The sequence below is a fragment of the Motacilla alba genome, chromosome 1A, assembly GCF_015832195.1.
Source record: "Motacilla alba alba isolate MOTALB_02 chromosome 1A, Motacilla_alba_V1.0_pri, whole genome shotgun sequence".
Classification (NCBI taxonomy): domain Eukaryota; kingdom Metazoa; phylum Chordata; class Aves; order Passeriformes; family Motacillidae; genus Motacilla; species Motacilla alba.
The window spans coordinates 30,155,178-30,177,039 of NC_052031.1; the positions used below are offsets into that span (position 1 = coordinate 30,155,178).

At 43.3% G+C, this 21,862-nt stretch overlaps 1 long non-coding RNA gene across 1 annotated transcript in view; it reads left to right on the forward strand.

Annotated features, from left to right (window-relative positions):
- The first annotated feature begins 244 nt into the window (after positions 1-244).
- The window catches only part of LOC119708098, a 132,986-nt gene continuing 111,368 nt past the window's right edge, over positions 245-21,862 (forward strand). Inside the window, exon 1 of the long non-coding RNA XR_005258961.1 lies at positions 245-2,662. This is a non-coding gene — a long non-coding RNA (uncharacterized LOC119708098). The remainder of the gene's footprint in view (positions 2,663-21,862) is intronic.

A 21,862-nucleotide genomic window follows, 5' to 3' on the forward strand; every position in this document is an offset into this window, starting at 1 on the left:
TTTTACATTGCCCTTGTGTCCTGCAAGGGTTTATGCTCGCCTGGCCCTACCTTGAATTCAGCAGCTTGAGTTCCAGCTCAGCCTGTGCTTTCTTGCCTTGGTTCACCCCTGCCATTTCAGTGGCCACTGACACGTGAAGTGTTGCACTGTTGGCAGTACTGGCTGCCCTTGGGTTCTTAAGGGAAGTATTGTAGAGAATAGTTCCCCAGTGTAAGCAGGAATAAACATGGTTTTTTGTGTTGTTTTCTCCCCTTCCGGAGATGCCTGGACATCCTCATCTTCTGAGCTATTGGCTGAGGTCACCTTAGGGATCCCTATATGTCTCATGGCCTGGTGTAGTGATATTTTTCCCCACAGTCTGTGGTTGTGTTCCCTAATCCCACCTGCAATTTTCTCGGTTGGCAGGTGTTTGTGTGGCCAGCTGTATTTGTAACCATTCTTTGTGTTGAATTAGGTAACCAGCAGAAAACTGATCATGAGACTGCACTGAGAGGATGACCTTTCTCTTGGCTATGTGCTTCCACTGGACATCTTCAAGGAACTGAATGCTCAGAAAACTATCAGAACCACAACAACAAAAGCTAAGTGATTTCAATTTTCTTGGGGTCTAGCTTTCCCATATTTGCAATCTGCATGAATAATTGAGCCAGTATAAGAGGCAGGGCAGGGACTTGCACTTTTGGCAGCTGCTCAACTCTACTTGGCTCAACCCTGATGAGAAGCAGAAGTCACATTTGCTAGTAGGCTCTGGCTGCCATTTAATATCTGTTGGTATGTTAGGGATCTGACTCATGTTTGCTTGACAAGCAGCTAAAATGGGTTAAAGTATGTTACTCCCTCAGGCACACATCAGCTCTTTTGCAGCTGGGGTCAGGACGCCACGGTTTTGGCTGGCATGCTGCAGGCACAGTATGCTCTGCTCCTGGACAACAACCTGTGGCAGTGGGGAGGAGTGAAGGCCTAGAGGGGAAACACCTCCAGGTGTCACAGACAGATTTGCAAAAGCTTATCTCCCAAAACCCGCTGTGGGGTCAGGGACTTGGCATGTCACCAAGCGGGGCGGCGATGTGGGGCAAGTGGCCCAGGCTGTAACCACCAGGCTTGCTGTCAGCAGATGCCTCATGGCAGCTCCAACGGCACTGCAAGGACCCTGCACTGGCTTTAAGGCATGCTGTTTAGCTTCTGTATCTCATTTTGCCCAGCAGTGTCCTGTGAATGGATTGTAAGCAGTGCACTGGGTCCCTTTCAGGCTCACAATTCAAGAACAGTCTTTTTTCTTTGGTTGTCTCTTCTATCTTCCTATCTCTTCCCCAGCAGCCACTTCTCCAAGAAGTAATAACTCAGATCCTTTAGTTCCTTATCCTAGCCAGTGCTTTGATTAATCTAGTATCTCTCTAAACATTTTCCAACATGTTTCTAGTCTTTCCACCTTGAATGAGCCTCACAGAAAAATGTAAACCATTTTTTGCTTTCAGCAGATTATATCTTGTTCTTCAGCTCTTCTGTGGTTTTCTTTTCTTTCTTTACTTATTTTTCCTTTTAAAAATACTTACACCATTTTACATAAAAACTAGACTGACATGTTGTAGGAATTTATAGAGTATTTCTGTTTATTTGTGGCACAGGTCCCAACCAAATCCCCACTGAATTTTCTGTTGGGTTTAGAGCAACAATCTCTGTTTGAAAACTTATAATGCTCCTTACTCCAGATAACTGCTGACACACTCCCCCTCACTGCTTCTCTTGTCACTTGTAGATGACACAGCGTGAGACTATTTTGCCTACCTGAGCTCTAGAGCAGCACTGTGAGTCTGGAAAGAAAATTGATAGTGTTGTGACTGCTGGTCAGTATCTGCTACTGCCTGTGTCCACTTGTGATTTGGACTCCAGCAGCCATCATGCTGGTTTTTATTAGTGCTCCAGTCTGTTCTCAGCCCTGGTTCTGTTGCAAAATACATACAAGAAATATGCAAGGAACATTTAGCTCTGTTAAAATAGACCTGCTGTTTTACTGCTAGATTTCTTTTTCTTCTCCACTGGCTTCCATCTCCTTCATCCTCTTAGTGTGGCATGTTTGTGGGTGCATATAGTAGTTCATTGCAAAATATACTAGATTTAAAAGCAAAACAGAAAAAACCTCCCTGACCGAAATTGCTTCTTTAAAGCTGCAGCATTAAGTTTGGCCATGATCCACCCTGGAGACTTTCCCTGGCAGAGACTGTGATGCACACATCTCAGTTTGGAATTGCTCTTTCGGACACAGATTCCTGTAAGGATAACAGGAACATGATAGGCCCTGTCATGCTAGGCAGCAAAGCCCACTGCAGTCCAGTGAAGACAAGCTGTCCACTCACCTCTTATGGACTTTTCCGGGGCTGCCTGCATGTATGGGGGTGGGGAAGGGAAGGGGACAAGAGGACAGAAATATAGCTGGGGTTTTAAATCCTTCTGTTTCTGAAGGATTCAAGTCATGTATATGAAAGAGTTCAAGCTTCCACTGTGGAAAATGGTTATCATTCACATGTTCTTTATGCTGTGCTTCATGAAAAACTTGCTTCATTGTTGGACTGTGTTGAGCTCTTACTGGAAAAATTCCTGATCTTCATTTTCTGGCCTGATCCAGCTGACTTCTAAGCTAAAAGAGATTTGTTAGATTTAGTAGGTAAGTCGTGAGGTTAGAACAAGCAATGCAAAACCGAGTGCATGTTCTGAGTGATGCTGAATGATAGGAAAGAGATCTGAAGACTGAGATCCTTTGTTGGAGCAATGGTATAACTGAGCATGCAAATGTAGCCCATCCGTTTCTAATTTGGACAGCAAAGAGTCTACCCATTTCTTACTGTCTGGGTTGGAATGACAAACAGGTGAGCCTGCCCTGCTTCATTTTCTACCAGGACATTGCTGGTTTGCAGGGCCACCTGAAAACCAATGTGTATTTGAGTAGCTCCTCACAGCAAGTGCTATGTAAGGGCATATGCACTCTGCTGCTATTTAAAGCATCAATACCAAGTTATGCCTGAAATACTACCTCTGACCTGGTTGGCAAAACTGATTCAGTTCACTATAGACAGATTAACATCTCCTTGCTCTGCATTGACTTAGTATCAAGGTCTCTGAGGCAAGAGCTAAGTCAGGGCAAGGTTTTATCCCAAATATTTTGATCCTACTCAATTTAAATGAATTTGTCATTATGTTTTGCTATTGAAAATGAAGGGGACTCAAGTGTTTGCATAATCTCTGTTTGATTTTTAAAATTATTCTTATTTTTTCCTCTTCTGCTGGGAGTGAAGTATTTATTTCTGTTGCTTAGAAAGCCCAGCCAAAGCCCATCCATATTTCTGATGCTGGATGCAGTCCATGAGCAAATCATGATTCAGTTCTGCATGACATAGAGGGTTTTTCTTTATTTAAAGAATATAGTTTATAGAGTTGCATATGCTAGTGCTTTAAAAGTCCTTCCACTGAGCTCTTTCTTCATAGTACTCAAATGAGAACACAGTGTTTTCTGTATTGTTTGGAATAGCCTGGGAAACAATGCCTCCCAGTGTGAACAGATCTCCTTCAGTGCACTGGCAAACTCATCTCAGAGGAATGTGGTTATCGACTAACCCATGATTTCTGATAGCAATAGCTAAAAAGAGTGGAAAAGTACTCAGCTTCTTGCAGTCCAATAGCGCAGCATTTTCCCGATGCGCATGAGAAAGTCGCTTCTATTTAAAATGGTCATAAATCCTATTGGCTCAAACACAGCATCCTGGCTGTGCAGGGGTGGGGAAACAGCTGTGGACCAACGTCTCTGGTGGTGTGAGCTGGTGTGGCTCTGCTGGTTCCAGCAAAGCAGTTTCACCTACACAAGTTAAATATTTCATCCTAGTATACATTGCAACACTATACTTGCAAGAAGATTACTTTGAATTAATGCTTGTGCTTGTGGGAAAACATTCAGATGGAAAATATAATCATCCATTGTTAACATGAGTGTCTGGATTCAATGACTGAAAGTTGGCATTGATTTGTGAAATATAAAATAAGGAGCACACAGAACAAATACACTTGCATGGAGACTAATTTTTTTCCCCCCTTGGGAGAGACTGGAAAGAGAACAGGTTTTGAGCAATTTCTCCAGTGAGTGCAAGGGAGCTAAGGGACTTTAGTTGTTGGAATGCTGTAAAGGTCAGTGACATTTGTCTTTGCCTCAAATTGGATGCTGCCCAGATTTTGGGAGGGAGCTCTTCTGCTTCCACCCCATGTTCTGGCAGAAGGCGTGCCAGCAAACGCCTGACCATGGATGAGGCAGGGGTGGGCAGAGGGGAGCTCACTCTTGTGTCTAGGCCCCTGCTTCATTGTGGTGGGATGAGGCTTCCTTCCTCCATCTGCAGCTGTGGGCTGAGCTCCCCAGGGTTTGCCAGGCTTCAGGGACTAGGTGCAAGTAGGAGTGCAGCAGAAACTGCTGCTGCAGTGCTGGCAGAGCGGAGACTGGTCGTGCTCTCACCCTTCCCACTGTATTTCAGAGTGGTGCCTTGTAAAGAATACCTGAAGGAGAGCAGTCTTGCAAAGCTGAAGGAAAGCCCTTCCAGATGTGGCCTCTTCTAGAATGGCTGGCCAGGCTAGGGCTGGCAGCTTGCTGTGTTGCACAGTTTCAGCTAGAGAAATGAGGGTATAGCAATCACCAAAAAGCAGGAAGATGGCCCTAAAGCCAAGGAGAAAAAAAGAGTTGATGTGTTTGCATTCTCTGCACCAGCAGATCCCTTTTCAATCATGTGCTGAAGAGGTGAGTTACTCTTGCTGATGCTGATACTCCTCTTCAAGAGCAACCAGAATTCCCCAAAAACTTCAGATCTGGCCTGTGGAGCTGTGTGTCTGTACAGGAGGAGTCATCTGCAGCACTGCCTTGGTGATTTCACTTAGCACTCTTGTTTTTTATACAAATGATTTTCTTAAGACATGTTTACCTAGGAGGAAAAACAATAGAAGAAAACTCAGCATCAACACAACAGCTGTGTAGTTCATTAGGAGGATTTCCCAGGTCTTTTCCAGAGGCACCTCTCTGTGCCCCCTCTTTTCTTCTGCCACTGCCATCTCTGCTAGCTTTGATGTTAACACTTCAGCCTCATGCAGAGTAGGGGTAGGCAGGGAAATATTGTGCTCCCTTGTAGCACCAGGAACATGAATTTCCCAGCTTCCAGGCTGCAGCCTGCATTTTGGAAGTTTTTGTTTTGAAACAAAAGGGTTTGAATTTGTTTTTCAGAGCAAGATGTATAGGAAATGTAGTTACTGCAAGCAGCCACACCATGGCACTAACAGTGTAGAGCTATTCTCAGCCAAAACCTAGAGCTCAAGTCAAAACTTGCTACACTAGCACATTTTACTACAGCACGGGAATGTTAATGTGATACAATTAAATATTATGTCGCAAAGAAACATGTCCCAAACCATTGCAGTGCGTACCTATGACACCGGGGGGAACTATTTGTCTTAGCAGTGTGTTTATAATTATACTAAACTCCCCTTTTGCCATCATTCTGCAAAAGTCATTCCCAGTCCCAAGCAGTGTGTGGCCACGGCTGCCTATGACACCCAATGTGCGGTGCAAGGAGGAGCAGGGCCAGCTGCCTCTGCAGATTCAGGGAAGTCAGACACGGTTACCACCAACTTGCTTTGTAATGGGACACCCAAGAAAGTGCTTTGCAGAAGGTGTCTGTGAGAAATCAAGAGCTGTGCTGACTCTTGCCACTCAGGTTGTGTTTCAGCCTGGGGCAAGGGCTTTTGGAGGCTGGGGATCCTGCTGTGATGAGGCCTTTGGGGAAGGATGTTATGAACAGGTGCAAGTCCAGTGGGGAATTTGCTCTCCCTCTAGGTCTGACTGGTGCAATATATCCTGTTGTGACAGGTGATGTGGTTTCAGTCCTTCACAATCCTCCCTCTTCTCCAGGTTGCACAAGGCTGGGTTTCCCTGGTCTAAGTTCCCTTAAGATCTGATTCAAACCTTAGTGCTCTTAGACCATTCAAACCTTTTGGTCTTAGACCAAAAGATAATTTGCTCAGTCTCCATTTGTTGAAACTACAGATTAGACAGCTCAGCTGTGAAGTGGCCATGGAAAAAGACCCACTTCAGCAGGAAGGAGTAATACCTGCTATGTCCTTTCACCTTGTCCTTTGCTCTTCCTCAGTACTGCCAACACTTGGGTGCTCTGCCAGCCACGTGCATTTTGAGGAATCCTTGGAGATGCCAGATAATAACTAGTGCAGGTGGAGTGGTCCCAGGGGCTTCCCAGAGAGGAGCTGCTGGCACTGGGATGTTCACACACAAGGATAAATGTAGAGGTACATGATTACAGTTTTCACATAGAATCAGTGTATCAGATATTATTTCAGTGACTGATTTGTGTTGAGTGAGGGAAAGGCATCTTAATGTGTGTCATTGCAGTGTAATATCAATATTTATTTAAAAGTCCTATGTCCCAAAATCTGAAGAAAACCATCACATGGGTAAATGGCAGATTTGCAAGCCAAAGCCTTATATTAATCCTGAGCTGTCTCATTTTGCTAACTCTAAGTTAGGGGAAGAAAACTATGACATAAAAATACTTAAGCAAATAATTAATGTTCTTTCACTCTGGAGTTTGATAAGCCTTAATTTTCTTTCTTTTTGGCAAGTTCCATTCCTCTGCTCTGACAAACATCTGTTTTCTTCTTATTCTGTAAGTGAACAAGGTGGAGCTGCAGGAAGAATCTGCCCCTTTGCCAGAAAAAAGCTCCTGGAGCATCATTGCAGTGCGGGACCAGGTCTGGAATTAATTAACCCAATATATGAGAATTAAGTCATGCTCTGTCTCCTGTGCTTGAAAGGACTTTTCCAGGGGCTTCTGGATGCCCTGGAGGAAGCTGGGAGACATCATGAAGACTGCCACCAAACCTACCTGGGGAAATGGCAAGAGCAGGCTTGGGGCTGTGCTTCCTCCAAGGCTGCAGGACTGGCTGTGACCCTGTCTCCTGAAAACCTGATTCAGTCACATCAGCCTTGTGAAGGCAGTGTCACAGCTTGTGTGATTTTCTCAAGCTGCTCAAATCACAGTGTCCACTGTTGGTGGGAGAGGTGATGGGAAAGAGGGGGAGGAAGGTTGTGTTAAAGAAAAGCTTGGAAATTTATGTCTTTTTTCTGTCAGCTGGAAATTTTCTTCTGTGGTCAAAGCTATGGAATATTTTCTTTTCTTTGATTTTTTGAAGGATAAGCTGTTGCTGAAGAAAAAAAAAAACCAAAACAACCATGAAAGCTGTAAGACCAGTATCCCGGTTTCTGTGAAAACGGAAATAAAACCCCATCATTCTGCCCAATTGATGTTTTCAAAAGCCATTACCAGACTAATACTTCAGTATGAAGCAGTATGAGCTCTCTGTATCCTCCCACTGCTACCCCAGGGAGACAGCCCAGGGAAACACAGGTTCAAGGACCACTGGAACCTGGATCTTGCTCACAGCTCTCTAAGGCACCATTTCCTGCTGTCTCCTTGCCTGCAGACATCTACCTGGCGAGCTCCTCAGACACTGCCTCTCTGTTTAGATAGAATTGAACCTTTTTTTTTTTTTTTAATGGGTTGATTTGAATCAGGTCCTCACTGCCAACAGTCAGTGCATTCAGGATTTTTTTGGGTGACAATTTGAACCTCAGCTGTGCTCTTCCAGGAAGGATCCTTCTATAGCTGTGTCTCTGTGCGTGCCTGGAAATGAGTGTGAAACCTTCCAGGGACCAGAGGGCTGTGTTCCAGCCGAGTGAAATACTTTTTTATCTATTGTAAGCTGAGTGGATGGGAGAGTCAATGGTACGCTCCTTGGCTCTCCTCTAAAAAAAACTGGGGAGGCCCAGACACTTCTACAGATAATTGGGGATTTGATCTTACCTCACAATTTGCTAAGGTATCAAGACTTCTGCTTTTCAAAGTCTGTTGTCTACTCCACAGAGTACAAATACACATTTCCTTCTCCACATTGAGCAATTCATAGGTTCCACTTTAGGATTAGTGTAAATTATCCCTTCTGATGAGTTTTCTAGACAAAAAAGATTGCCTATGAGCTAATACCATGAAGACAATACCTCTCTCTGTATTCCCAGAAAACCACTTGAAATTTTCGGCAATGAGAGTGAGACTTTTTAAAGTTAAGTGGGAAAAAAAGAATAATTACTCAAGTTGCAGAGATGACCAAGCAGTAGTGTTTGTGCTACTGGTTCTTTACTGACCCTCGCACCCAAGCCTGTTCTGGATGTACACCACTTCTGACAATAAGCATAATTAGATGTAGCTATCTCTTGGGCTATTTTTTTTAATCTCTTAAGGACTCCTTGACTAATATTTATATTAGTTAAGGTTGTAATCTAATCTCATCTTCTGCAAGTCTATGCACATTATAGTGGGTCAAATTCTTTTCTGTAAACAAGGTCTGTTGGGTGACAGATGCTTGGAGAGCTGGTTATAACTCAGTATAACACAATAATCTGTGTGCTGTCCCTACTTGTAGTGTTTGGACATTGGGAACACCAATTAAAACCTGCTGTGATGAAGGACCATGTCTTCTTCCATCCTTTTGTTTTCCATCCAGCTTCCAGCACCCAAAGCTCAAAGGGAAGGGTGACACAAAAGGCACTAATACACATCTCTGCAGACTGGTCACCTGTACCTCAATAATGAAATTCCCCAGTTGATCTGGAAAGTGCCACTCCAGTGGCACTGCTGGCTAGGTGAAAAGGGAAAAAGGCAGTATTTGGCCCAGGCATCTCAGTTCTGCACAATTTCTCTGCCATCACAGTGAGGAAGAATCACGAAGGCGGATGAAAATCCATCCATTGAGGGCCATCTCCTCACTGCAGTCACACCTACATGACTCCTAGGGAATGTGAACCCTTATTAAACAAGAGGGACAGGAAAGTCTAATATAAGTCTAAATAGCAAATTTGCAAGTTGATTTTTGTGCTTCAGGTAGATCAACAGCAACAGGTATGAGTTCTTGTGTATTATGTAGCTTATTTCAGCCTCTGATTAGGTTATGTTGTGTGCAAAATCCCTTTCTTGACACTTGACACAGCAGCTGCCAAAATTGGTTTCTGGACAGGCCTGTCTTTGGAACAGTGTGTGCTGTGATTTGGATAAAGGGTGCCTAGTCTGGATGTGTGTCTCTGCTTGCCTCTTCCATTGCAACTTTGTTGTGGTAACTTTTATGAAACCCAAGCCAGCTGCTTCCTAGTTTTACACAAAACACATTAATTGGGACCTCTAGCTTTGCTTTAACAACCAACTCCTACTTGCAAGAATTGTACACTTATGATCCTGATTTGCACAAATTGCAGAAGTTTGCATCACCTCAAAGTTTGATACAGATATTATTAAGTATTGATAAGTGAAATCATGCAAAAACTTTGTGGTGAGTCCTTCATGGCCCCATCTCTACTAAAAATAACTGCCGATGGATCTGATTTCCACTTGTCAGAGGGAAAAAGACTGCCAGGTAATTCACCTGTGCTTGTCACTGACTATGTTGTCTGGTTGCACATTTAGTCAGCTCTTTGCATGAATTCTCCCCAAAAAGTGCTTAGTGAAGCTACCTTCCTGAATTAATTTCTCTGCAGGGTTATGTGCTTTTAAAACCAAAAGAATCCCAGACTACAAATTTAGCAGCAGGAGGAGGAGTTAAAAACCTTTGCATCCCCTTGATACATTTGACTCAATCATTTATTTCTCTAATGTATTTACTGTATTTCTATGATTCTTAGTCCTCTTTTAACAGGTACTTACAAATCTACAAATTCTGTACATCTTTTAAGCTACATTAACTTTTCAGAATTATTTCAGACAGGCTGGAGGAGGGTATCTATATCTCTTGTTGCGCTGTTTTTTGTTTTAGAAGACCAGTTCCCACAACTGACAAGCTATTGATTTACAGTGGCACGAGCCACGTGAGCGCTATTGATTTTGTCATGAGGGTCACAGTCCAAACCCTCCCAACTTGTCCTTGGCCCAGCACAACCTCCCAAGCCTCTGAAGTCAAGGGCAGAGCTTGTCTGACTGTGAAACAGGAATGAAGTCCTAATCCCTGTAAGCACCTTTTCTAGATAAGCCCTTGGTTCACAGAGGGGTTTGCTGCTCTGACTGTGTCAGCATAATGAGAGCAGAGCAGCCGCTCCCAGGGTGCTTGGTTGCTGCAGCAGCTGGTCTGGCTTGCTTGTATCGCTACAGCTCTGTTTATGATGGAGCATTTACACTGGCACGTGTATCCTTTTTTTATAGAGCCACCTGGCAAAGCTTTGCTGCCTTCTGCCTCGGCTCTACAGTCTGGGAGCACGTGTTGGCTCCTTGGGTCTATCAGCAGCAGGGCGATGAGTGTGAGTGGTGCTGAGGGACTGAGGCAGAGGGTGAGACCTGCATTTGAACTGGCAGTGGAGGGATGGAACTGCTGGTGTGCCATTCAGCAAATGTTCCTGGCTAAAGTGAAAACCTTGATGCTTTACAGACCACAGATACCTACGGTGTCTACTACAGCAGACTCAAGTGCTGCTGCTGCCCAGTGGTTGGATCACACTGGTATCAGCATTTCAGCAGTTTTGTGGTTCAGAAGCATAATTTTGTTCCCTAGCATGATAACCCTGCTGCTCTTCTCCAGGAAGGTTGCTCTCTTGGCTTGTACCCTTGCAACAGCAGCCAGAATAATATAGCTTCATGCCTCAGTTAACACAGCTTTACATGGCATTAAGGAGTATGCCAAGCCAATGAAAATGAAGCCAAGCCAATGAAAATGGGAACATGACCAGTGGTAGGTAGTAGCCATTCATCTGCTCCTTGAATTTTTGTCTTGTTTTCACTGCTGTAGATCCTTCGGTAGTAGTCTGATTGCCTCTGTCAATGGCAGAATAGACTGGGCCATGCTGACACAGTTATGGGAGAAAGAATGACCAATTATAGTGAGAGTTTTGTGTTTGGAGCTTGTGCTGTCATGCAATGAAATGACCCATGCTTGGACAGGGAAGGGAGGAACTGCTGTGAGCTGGTGGCTGCTTGGAGTAGCTGGGGTTGCAGTGAGGCTCAGCCTCCCTAGATTAAACCGCTGTTTCACCTCATGTGTGCCCAGTCAATGTTGGTCATGGCATAACCATTTCACAAACACTAGACTTAGACAAATCTTTGGGAATTATCTGAAATAAAGAGGAGAAAACATCAATTACTGTGTCTGCCCATATGCTCTGGTCTGTTCCCCTTACAGAGTTGTATTTCTGTGGGTTGTGAAAATTATTGGAGACTGGTAAATCTCCTGAGCATTGCATAGATGTTCTGAGTGACAGGAGAGAATGTAAGGGGTAGCTGCTGTGCTGACAGTGGAGGGGCAAGCAGCCAGGGAGCTGAGACAGGTGCTGCTCCCAGGGATGGCTGGCTGTGAGCCAGCTTCATGCTGGGGCTGCTTTAGGTGGTACTGTGCTGGGGCAGGTGCATTCTATCGCATAGAAAGGCTCATAAGCCCATGCAGAGCATCATGGTAAGGCAGCTCTCACCTTTCTGCACTTGGAGTCTATAATCCTAGACAATGACTACAGCCACAAAGACAACTAAATCCTACCTGAAGGCACATTTAATTGAAAACTCCCACAATATCCATTTGCCTAGAGGTGCTTTAGTTTTTACTAGCGATTTCCTAGACGTGCTCTCAGTTTGGTGGCAGCACAGCACAGGCCATCAATACCCTGGTGGCTAAGTGACAGGCTGCAAGGTGCTTCTCCCAGCCAAGACCTTGCACACATGGCTCAGCATCAAATCTGGACACTTAATTCCCCAGCTGTGGGGCCACCATGTTGCCTAGTCATCCTGGGCTAACTTCCTATTCAAGGAAGAGAGTTGAGTGTTTGTGGAAAAAGGGTTGTCTCATAATAAAACGGCTGATTTCCATCAGTATACAGTAGCTCCATGCCTAGACACCTTATTGTGGGGTATAAGGCAGGGATTTGGGTCTCTTCTCTTTCTGGGAGGATTCTCAAGCCTAGTCCTTTCTGCTAGTCCCAAATCACTGGGTTTTAAACCATTCTGTTGGGGCAGGATTGAGGGGGAGAAACATCATCCTTCCCTGTGCCCAAGAGCCTTGGTAGATGAGAAGGCCACTGCCTTTACAAAACTTGAGCAAGACTGAAGAGCAACAGTGGGAGGAGTGGTGTGCTTCTCCTCTGCCAGTGCATATCTCTCTAAAAAAATGCTTATAGCTGAAAGGCGTGGCCTGAAACAGGCGTTTCCCACCATTTGAGGAGAGCAGTGCTGTACTGGGCTACTTTGCTCTGCTCTCCACCTGTCTTTAATTGAGAGACAAGTGCCTGAGTAGCTGAGTGAAACCCAGGCTCTGCGGTTCTTTCATGTGCTGGGAGAGGCACCTGGAAGAGAACGTCTGTGGTGAGCACAGCATAGCACAGCTGAGCCTCTGAGAGCTAGGACAGGCAGGGATGAATATGCAAAACTGAATTTTGGATGCAGACACAGGAGTGGTTGGCATATCCCCTGGATATCAAGGCAGTGCCTTGACTGGCAGCTCATGATGGGCAGCTGAACATGTCCCCAGAAGCACAGGCAGCATCTGCAGGGCCTGGGGCCTCTTGGCACTGCAAGCTTGGGGACTGCCACAGGGGCTGAAGCACTGCTCTGCCTCCACTGCAACAGGAGAAGTGATCTGCCCAGTACCAACTGAATGTTTTAATCTGCCAAGGACTGATAAGCATGGGAGCCTGCTTAGCTCTCTTTTGAGGAAGAAAGTTTTGGCTGCAGGAGAGGTTTCAAAACAATGTTTTCTTTCCTTGCAATAGGCATAGGCTTTTTAAAAAGGCTACAGGTGTAAACATATGCCCTATGGGCTCTGTGCCTCCTGTACCCCAAATGCCTGTACTGTACCCATGGGGCACCTCTCTGATGGGGCTGGGCACCCTGTTGTGTGGTGGAGTCCCCTGAGACAGTGCTCAGCCACATGTGGGTTCTCCTATAGCTGTTGCCTAGAGCCACATATGGACTCCACCTTGCAAGTAACTAACTCTTACAAAAGATCATCCTGGCTGTAACTAGGACTGAAAAAGGGGTTGACAGTATTTGGACCTCCCCCATTTCTCATCCCCATGTGAATTATCTGTGGCTGGTCACACCTAGCCATGCTGCTGATGGGGCTGTGCCAAGGTGCTGTGTGGAGCCAGTGCAGTGCTTACCTGTTTAGCTGGGGGACCAGCCCTCCCAGTCCCATCTGAGTGCACTGTCAGAGTGGTAATATGTGGTGCCATTTTACCAAGAAATATTCATCCTTCAATTTTCTTTACTATGCTTTTCCTTAGTAGGTTACAGAGGATGGTCCTTACCTCAAATATGAGGTGTGGTCTGGTAAAGCCAGGGAGTGAGCTCCCTGGAGGGAGGTGGCTGCAGTCTACCTCTATCAGCCAGCAGTAGGCTACGGTAGGTAGGAGCATTCTCACCAGAGAAGAAATTATTTTTTTTCCACCATAGATACTGCTTTTTCTTGGTGCTGCAGGCCACTTTGCTGTGCAGCTGGGAGAAAGATGTCCAAATTTCCTTCTTCCACCCACAGCAGAGTTGGCTGCTGCTTCATTACAGGAATTAGAAAGGAAGTTTGAAACATGATAAATGCATTCATTACGTGAGTTTGCCCTTTACTTACTTGGGCGTTTTCTGCAAACACAGTGCTGGTATGAGAACCCAGGAAGGCCATGGGAGCATGCATCATGGTTCCTGGAGGATTCAGGAGGAGGGACTGGGGGTATGGTGGTCCCTGCATGGGCTCACCAGCAACAGCTCTGCTGTGCTGCAGTGAGGTTGGTCCCCATGGAAGGCATGGGAACAATCTGTCCCTGTGATGGCAAAAAAAACTTCAGCCAGGGCTGGTTGCTCGTGACAAGTAGTGGCACTGTTTCAAGGTTTCATGAACCTAAAGAAAGAGGGGGATTGAAGGGAGAGAGGTGTCCTTTATGTATCTGTTCAACCAAGTTTGAAGGAGATCTACTATTGTGTATGGAAGAAAAGGCGGTTGTTATGGAGCAAAGGAGCTGAAGTGCCTGCCAAAGTGTCTAATACCATTCAAAGCCTTTTGACTTTATATAAAGAAACTACACAGCTCAACTAAATAGGCTGGTTAAAGCCAAGCAGTCTTTTACAAATTAAACAAAAACTAGATAAAAGCTTCTCTCTGCCACGTGGCTGCCATGTGCTGCCTCTGGACTCCTTGAACCTGACCTGGCATGCACTAATTTATCTGCCATGACTGGGCAGCACTGAAGAGCCCTTCCTTACTTCAGGGAGGCTGTAAATATGCCCACCATGACAAATTAAGCTCTTGCTTACACTACAGTAGAAACAAACAACTTGCATAAAGACTACCTGACTCTAAGTTGGCAAGTTTTGGAGAGTATAGTGCCAATCAAATCTTAAAAATCAGTAAAAATGTGCCATGGAAAAAACCCCAAACTCCATTGTGTAAAGTGTCTTGGTTTTTTTAAAGTGGTGATTGCTATGGTGATATAGGTGGTATCTGTCCACTTCAGTGTATATTAACAACAGATAAAGCATTTTCATGTCTGGAATTCAGACACTGAAGTGAGTCTGTGTGGTCCAGGCCCTGACACCCTGGGAAGGGGGGCCAGCTGGAAGCATGGGAAGGCCCATCATATGGCTCTGTAGCAAATCTTATGAATGGTCTCTTCCATCAAAATACTTTAAAACATTAAAAGCCCATTCTTTCTAAAATAAGCACTTTAATTTACAAATGAGAAGTTGTGTGTAGAAAGGGCTGAGTGCATACTTTTTTCCCACCAGTAGTGTGTCAGGCAATTCAGAGAGGTTCAAAATGTGCCCATGGCAGACAGTGAGGCTTGACTGAAGCAGTGACTGGATAGAGGATGCTTCCTCCCAAAACAACTACTGGCATTAAAGCTGCCCTTTGAATTTATGTCAGACAATATGCTGAATAGAACTATTAATGGGCTATGAAATATATGTGTTCTTCTTTACTGACTCCATTTCTATGTACATGCCTTGCTTTTTTCTGGTTGGTTGGATTTCTTTATGTTTGCTTGCTTGTTTGTTTGCTTTCAGGATGTTTTCAAGAAAGTGCTCATTTTTTCTGTTGGAGGGTGATACATCCACCAGGATGGGAAAGCTCACTGGCCCTTGCCAAAAATTTCATTTTAAGCACTCATTTGTTAAATACAGACACAGAGTTTTATTTTAAAGCTTGTCTGTTTTTGTTTAGGTAGGCATAGCAAACTTGGTGGTAGGGAAGTAATGCTCATTACTGCTGTTATTATTGTCAGTTAAGCCAAAACTTTTGAGTATGAGTGGGTGAAAATAAGAAAAAGTCACATTCTAGTGTGTCTTCATTGCATGACAGAGATTTTTTTTTAAAGTCATGCTTGGAAATTGTGTATTTCCTTGTGTTGACTACACTGGTGTATTTTAAAGTGTTGGGGTTTTTACCTTCACGTCAGAAGTCAATTCCATGAGTGTGAGTAAAACATGTGTGTGTGTACTCTAGATACAGCTTCATGAGGTGAAGACAGTTTTGCCAATGTCTGTAGATATTTCTCCATTTTTCCAACTGCCCAAATCTATCTGCCTGAGAATAGAGGACCTGGTGTGGGAGGTGCAGAGAGGGAGCATCCTACAGACCTGTCTGCCAGTGTGGTGGGGGCCCTGATCCTGCCTGTGTGAGGGGCATGAGTGCTGCAGGGAGCAGAACACTGGGGCTGAGAGACCCCCTTGCTCTGCTTGCCTTGTTCTCTTGTGGGGTGTAGAACTTGGTACCCATGGAATGCAGAGATGCAGGCACACAAAATAGGACAGAAGTCTCCCCACTGTGCTAAGGAGGGAAAGAATATGCCTGTGGGTTAGGATCAGCAGGGATTTTATAACTGTAATTTTGATCTCTGTGGATTTATAAATTGAAGCATGTTTTTTGGAAGCTTTATATGTTCTGAAGCCTTTGTCCAAAGCAATTATATGATTTATTAAAAATTTTGGATATGAAGGGAATCTCACATAACAAGGATAAAACAGGATAGGTTTGTTGTCAGAAGTCATTAATAAGCTCCAAGGGGAAGAGACTGTCAGGAAAAGGAAATTCTCTGGCACGGCAGAATGGCAGGTAATTAATAATTGCTGCAATTATACTACATAATAACTAGTGTGCATTCTGACTGTTCATCATTGGCTTGCCAGGCTTCATTGCTCCCAGATTCTTTCTGGTAAAAAAGCCAAACCAACAAGCAAATCTCATCATGTTTTGGTGTGACTTCAGCTCTTAATGAAATTTAGAAGGTGATGTTTGATATTGAGTCAGAACTGGTCTGGATTTTAGTTTAGGGAGAGAAGTCCTTCCAAAGGCTTTGACACAGCTGGACAGGGCTGTCACCAGGACCTGACAAGACCAATTTAAAAGAATTTTGGCAAAAGCATGTCGTCATTAAAAAATTAAAGTTTTGTGTTGTGTTAAATATGGGAGGCTGAAGTTGTTGTGAGCAAAATTAGTGCTACTTAGATAGTGATCTCTGATAGCCATTAAAGCTGTGTGGACAATGACTTGTTTATTTTCATTCATGAAAAACAGACAAAGGCCTTTTGAATGCAGTGACCCAATGGTATGGATGAGAGCTGGTCAATCAGCTGGTTTTTTCAGAGCCCAGTGAAAAAATGCCTGAAGGCTTCCTACCTAGGATGGAAGATGTCTCAAAGAAACAACAGTGTTGCTTGACCAGGGAAAAGTCAGCTGTATTATGTCAGCCTCAGTGACATGGACTTGGAATCTGCTCTTAGGAGAGTATCTGCTTATAGGAAGAATGTGCAGCTCTAGAAAATTACATGTTGTGGGGTGGATACCTGGTACCATTTGACTCAGAATATCTGCTGAGTCCTGAATCATGTGGCTTTTATTCTGCCATGTATAACTACCAGAGCACTGACAAAGAAGTCATTTTTGGTGACGGTCATGTTTGAGCCAAGGCTGTGCAAGTGTGTGATGCTGTTGTGATGTGTGCTCTTTTCAGATAACTGAGCCCTGAGACACAGGGTAGAAATTATTTCCTCGACTATTTTTAGTGGATTATCGTTGTAAAAAAGCCTTAATGATAAAAGATGGCTAAAGAAATGTAGCATGTCTAGTGGACAATTTAGGGCTCAAAAAGCATTTTAGACTATGAGACCAGCATAAAATTTTAGTTCATGGCACACAAGGCAATGATGCAATTATTGTACACTGACAGGTGTTGGAAAGGAAGAAGAGGATACAGAAATCATGGGTGAGGGGTGAGCTTCAGAGGAGGATGCAAAGCCTTGAGCAGAACTTGTTATCTTTCTCAGAACTGGCTCTGAAGGTGTGTAGATGTGAGGGAAGCCAGTGGTACTCCAGGCTCTTATGCAGGAGCTTCAAGAGCGATGCTATTTTGTAAATGATTATAAAACTGTTGATAAACCCAGAGCTTTTGGCTGTGAGGAGCTCCCTTGCCATGAGCTTGGCAAGGTGAAATGTTGTACAGGGTCATTGGAAAGTATCTGGTCACTGCTGAAGGGTGGTGTCATATGTGGTGTCATAAATAAAACAAAGCAAATGAAGACTTCAAGACTTTAAGACTTTCACCAAAAAAAGAGACTTAATGAGGGTATCAAATACTCCCCCTGACTCTCCCACTGAGCAACTGAAGGCAGAGGAACTGAGTGTCTCCTCATTTCAAAACTGAATGTGCTTCTGGCTTCCTCAAATTCGTCGTGGTGCTTCTGGAAGTGCTACTGTGAACAAGTGGGAGAGTTTTCTTCAGAGAGCCAGGATTTCTGCCAGCTCCTCTGTGATTTAAGTGTTCAAAATCACAACCACCCTGTTGGTGTAGCAACAAGAAGAGGTGCAATGATGGCATTTGGTGCATGGAAAACTTCCATATATTTTTTAAGAAGGCATGGAATTTGTGTGGCATTTGTCTCAGACAGCCAGACATACTTCTTCCCTAAATTATCTATTTGACTCAAGCAAGTAGTACTAGGGTTTCTGTTGTGGGGGTTTGAAATGGGAGATTAAATGTAGCACGTTCTTGGTTGTTTACCAAGAGTGAGGGATGAGATATCTGAAAGCTTGTGTGGATGCTAAGCCCTTTCCAGGATTGGAGGAACTAAACTGAACAGAGCAAGCTAGATGGCATGGGAATTGAATAAAAAAAAGTAGGTATGCCTTTCAGATGATGAGAAACAAAGGTCATCTTTGGATGGTCTCCCAGATGCTTAGCTTGTGACAACATTAATAAACAACACAGAAAATATTAAAACACCTGTCTCCTTCCCTCTATATGGTTATGCAGCAGGTTGTGACAGCTTGTGAACTGTGAGGTGGCAACTTCCAGCAAAGAACAGCAGCAAAGTGCTGTAGAGGCAGAGACATGCAGAGGGCAATCCTGTCTTGCTGCTGTTTAGCAGAGACCCTGTGAACCAGGAGATGAGAACTCAATTTCTATTTCCTTCCATTCTTAAAAGGAGCTTTAACAGTGCACTAGAAGTCTGTCAGAATTGACATTAATTTTTTTAACATTAAGTGGGAGTTTTTATTCTTCTTCTGGTAAAAAAGTCCACAGATATTCCCTCCCCCATCACCTTTAGAGTTGCAGGCAGACCTGTATTTTGATGATGGTTACATCCAGAAGGTTTATGCTGCTTCAATAAATGGTTTAAAATTCTGATTAAAATACTTTCCTCTGCTTGATCTGTAAGTTTCCAAAGTAGTTTAAAAGGCCTTAGGGATTTCATTACCCATCTTGTCTTTTTAGGCTTAAGGCCCAGGTATTTTTTGATAGATTGCCCATCTCACTGCAAATGTACTTTGAAAGAGTTTTTTTTGGAGAGGTGCTGCATACCTATACCCTGTAATCTCTCAATGTGGATCTGCAGCTGACTCCACCTACTGCTTCTTATAAAACTTAGTTTTACTGGTTTGGGGAAAATGTAGACAGTCTGTAGTTGTAAAGGTTTTTGCCTGCCCCTGAATTATTTTTTCTGTTTGTTGCAGAGGCCTTAAGCCTTTTCAAGCCCAATATCCCATTGAGGCTGCAATAAATCTTGAAGAGATTCTTCAGTATAGTCATGTCTGGTAGCTGCGCTGTCATATGCTAATGTGAGAATGGAAGTCCTGCTCACATCACAAAAACTGACATAAAGATAAAGAACATTTTAATGGTAAAAAATAGCGTTTCACAGAAGCTAGAGAATAGGAGATATCTGTAAGTAGAAAAGTTAGAATCCCTTAAAACTATACTTTTTTTAGCTTACCTTCTTTAACAGCCATGCCACAAAAAGGAAAAAAATAGCTGTTAAATGAGAAAATAAATGCATGAGTTTGAAAAACCTCCAATTGAATTTTATGTTCAATGTGAAGAGACTTTAGAAAGAAGTGAGACTAGTGAGGCACAATGTTGGGTGTGGATGTACCTTGGGATTTCCAAGCCAGACTCATGTACTTCTGGATATTTTTTTTCTGCAGAGACCTTTGGTTCAAACCATACACTGAGCAGTCCCAGCATGGGCTGGCTCTGTGTCCTTTTGTTGTTAGCTTGTTAGCTAATGAACCACTGTCCTCTCCTTCTCCAGCTCAGATCCTCGCTGCTGCTGCTCTCCTGCAGCCAGATCAGCTCCCTTTGGTCCAGAGTGTCCCTGGGCAGATGTGGTTGATCTCACAACAGTGCTGGACCTGGGCTTGTCTCCTGTTGGAGATTGTCTGGAGAAGATGAGCAGGCCTGCTTTCTGCCAGGAGCCTCTGCTTTCTGCCACCACTCCTACTTTGCTAAAGAAAGAGGCTTGTGGCAGGGGCCTGCTTGTGGCAGGGACCGCAAAGATGGGATTTTGGATGTACATGTACCATAACCATATTACAGTGCATTTCATTGCTTGGCACAAGGTAAGGAGGTATGCAATCTGCTCAGATGTTTATAGGTGTCAGACCAGCCATACTCTGCTCTTCCACAGTAGGACTTGTGTCTTTTACTCTTAAAACCACCCCGAACTCAGCTGTAAGTAAATATGTATTTTTGGACCCCCTAGGATTAAGCCTGACTCCAGATGAAAGCGGCTCCTTGGGCATCAGAAGAGCTGTATTTGAGCTATTGATCTGTTAGAAAAAAATTGCAAAGTTATTTGAAAAGGGTGAAAAAAACCCTGGCTGGCAGCTGAATTCATGGTACCATGGCACATAGCTTTACTTTCCATATGTGAGTTCCCCTAGCAGTAGTAGTAGTAATAATAATATTATTATTAATAATATTATTAATATTAACAATAATATTAATAATAATATTAATAATATTATTATTGATAATAATAATAATAATAATAATAATAATAATAATAATAATAATAATACCACCTACAGCAACAACATGTTTATTTTGTAAACTTAAAGGTTTGAGAAGGTATTTTGGAGCTATGACAAACAACACCAGCAAGAGCCTGTTATACTCCAGCCCAGTGGTGTTTCCAGATGGTGCAATCCAGTTAGAAAGGTGGTCCACTGCAAGGAGTTTGTACCTAACAAGTTGGATTACTTATTTGCAGCCAGTACCACAGTTGAAGTTTATTATTCATGACAAACTTCCACAAAAATTAATTTAAAAATATTTGAGTCTTTTGTACTATCTTTAACAGATAACGTATGCTGATGTTCCTGTCTGAAAGCTTTATTATAAATCAGCTGGGACAGGGATTTTCACAGCTCTTTTCATGAACATGAATACTGGGACAAACACTGAATGAATAATACTCAAAATTTCAAGCTGATGGTTTTGATTACAAAAGCTCATCCCACAACTGTATGTTTCTGAATATCTTTCAAAATCTTCTGCTTGTTACTTCTGAATATGCATGGAGTGGAGATTGTAATTGTGCTGCAGCGTTGTAAAACTGTTCAATTTGTGAGTCTTTGGAATCTTGTACATCTCTATCTTCTGCAACAAAAAAGGAAATCAGAACATAAAATTAACTCTTTTCCATCAAAATGGGCCATAACATCTCTTTTAAACAAGAGATGGAATATGATGGGAAATGGTAGAGCTATCTGAAATTGCCTGTATTTGCTCTTCTATTATGTGCTTGTGGTAACTGAAATTAGGTAGAGGTTGAATACCAGCAGGTGTTTTAATTTCAATTCATTTTTTAAATAAGCCAGAAATGAATACTAAAAATATATATACACATATGCTGCTAGGAAAACATTTGACACACTTGATACAACTGTTACCTTTTAGAAGTTGTAAAACATTTTTGGCTGCTAATTATACCCATTTCATGTATGTGAATAACAGCAGAGAATTAAAAAGTGAAAGTGTTTTGATACAACAAAATGTCCTCTATATGTTAATGTGAATTCCAGAAGGTTTTTGCAGTTTGAATGTAGTGCTTGCTGGGCAACTGCTGTTACTGAAATGAGCTGCAATAACAAGAGCTTCATAGTTATCTTTGGTACAGGGAGACTTGCAGGAGCCAGGAACTTCCATAAAGCACAAGACAAAGGGGCAAATTTTCAGATTTTTTCCTAAATATAGCTCTTTCTGGCAATCCCAGAAGTTAAACAAGCACTGGATGTTGTCACTAGACTCTCTGGAGTGAGATTGGAGGTATTTGAGAGACTCCACCTTGAGCTCCCATAGTGGTCAGGGCCAGAGAGCAGAGGTGAGGCGTAGGTGAGATGGGGGTTGCTCCCACTTAGAGTTGAATAATGCAGAGTTTGGATAACTCAGTGACAGTCTATCTTGATATAATCCTAAGGGATGGGGCCAGAGAGGTGAAAGAAAGTAGATTTATGTCAATATGGGATTTATCTAGATTCC